Raw genomic sequence first — 2,295 nt, 5'->3', positions numbered from 1 at the left:
GCATGAGCATCGATCTGCGCAATTGGGAACCGATGACATGTGTCAACCAAGTCAGCGAAACTGACCACCCGATCCCGTTAGTCGCCTCTTACAACAAGCATAGGCGCCTTTTATGGCAAGCACATGGGTTGCTGTAGACCTATTCTACCCCGGATCTTCACGGGTCTTGTGTGGTCGGATCAGGAATGTTACAGTTGTATTGTGTGTTGAGATCAGCAATGTTACAGCTGCATTGTGTCTTGAGATCAGCAATGTTACAGCTGTATTGTGTCTTGAGATCAGCAATGTTACAGCTGTATTGTGTGTTGAGATCAGCAATGTTACAGCTGTATTGTGTGTTGAGATCAGCAATGTTACAGCTGCATTGTGTCTTGAGATCAGCAATGTTACAGCTGTATTCTTGTGTTGAGATCAGCAATGTTACAGCTGTATTGTGTGTTGAAATCAGCAATGTTACAGCTGTATTCTTGTGTTGAGATCAGCAATGTTACAGCTGTATTGTCTCTTGAGATCAGCAATGTTACAGCTGTATTCTTGTGTTGAGATCAGCAATGTTACAGCTGTATTGTGTGTTGAAATCAGCAATGTTACAGCTGTATTCTTGTGTTGAAATCAGCAATGTTACAGCTGTATTGTGTGTGTTGAAATCAGCAATGTTACAGCTGTATTCTTGTGTTGAAATCAGCAATGTTACAGCTGTATTGTGTGTGTTGAGATCAGCAATGTTACAGCTGTATTCTTGTGTTGAGATCCGCAATGTTACAGCTGTATTCTTGTGTTGAAATCAGCAATGTTACAGCTGTATTGTGTGTGTTGAAATCAGCAATGTTACAGCTGTATTCTTGTGTTGTTGAAATCACAGCTGTATTCTTGTGTTGAAATCAGCAATGTTACAGCTGTATTCTTGTGTTGAAATCAGCAATGTTACAGCTGTATTGTGTGTTGAAATCAGCAATGTTACAGCTGTATTGTGTGTTGAGATCAGCAATGTTACAGCTGTATTCTTGTGTTGATCAGCAATGTTACAGCTGTATTGTGTTGAGATCAGCAATGTTACAGCTGTATTGTGTGTTGAAATCAGCAATGTTACAGCTGTATTGTGTGTTGAAATCAGCAATGTTACAGCTGTATTGTATGTTGAGATCAGCAATGTTACTGCTTTATTGTGTGTTGAAATCAGCTATGTTACAGCTGTATGTGAGAGGGTGGATTGTAGTGATAAATATTTCAACTGTAGCGAAGGCAAGATGAAATAATCCAACATTGGTTGATTGACTTTCTGGGTATGATGATGCAATCAACCATCACGCATCATAGTGAACACTAAGTCTTATGACCTCAATAACTGCCTGTCATCCATGATATGAAGTCAAATAATAGGGGTGATGAATAAAGTCATGGAGTAACAAGAGCTGTTACATTTGGAGCTGTTCTGTGAAGAATACGTTTGCATGTTTTCTGGTTATCTTGGTTAATAAAGTGCCTTAACAAGTTACAAGAAAGCATAGGTTTGCAGGCATTTACTTTAAGAAATCAGGGAAAGTATTCAGTGTGTTTGGTGGTCCATATTTGTGGTGTGAGAATGGTTGTATCTGCACTTCACCTAATGAGAAATAGAATGTCATGATATGTTTGGGGTGTTTCAGGACCAAGAATACTTTCTCCGTGTATTTTGTTGATGTACGTATATGGTGTTACATATATATGTATTACAAACCCAGTATCATGTATGGTGAGATAAGGGTCCCATCTTTTCCATCCTTACTGCCACCCTCCCTCCCATCTAACTGACCCCTCCAACTCAACCATCCATCCACCCCACCTATCCTCCCCACCCAACTACACCACCCACCCACACCCTGCTATTCCTCGTCCATCCACCCGTCCCATACATCCCCCCATCCATCTACACCAACCATCCACATCACCCACCCCATCCATCTACACCAACCATCCACATCACCCACCCCATCCATCTACACCAACCATCCACATCACCCACCCCATCCATCTACACCAACCATCCACATCCCCATCCAACCACCCCATCCATCTACACCAACCCATCCCATCCATCCACCCCCATCCATCTACACCAACCATCCACACTCCACCCCATCCCATCCATCTACACCAACCATCCATCGCCACCCATACCATCCATCCATGTCACCCACCCCATCCATCCATCCACACATCCACCCATCCCATCCACCCCACCCACCCCATCCATCTACCATCCAACCATCCATGTCACCCACCCCATCCATCCACCCCATCTCCACGTTACCACAC

Source organism: Haliotis rubra, unplaced genomic scaffold (assembly GCF_003918875.1).
Source record: "Haliotis rubra isolate DU_JTF1 unplaced genomic scaffold, ASM391887v1 Scf142, whole genome shotgun sequence".
NCBI lineage: Eukaryota > Metazoa > Mollusca > Gastropoda > Lepetellida > Haliotidae > Haliotis > Haliotis rubra.
The sequence above is the reverse complement of the archived record's forward strand: the minus strand, read 5'-3'. Positions refer to the sequence as shown.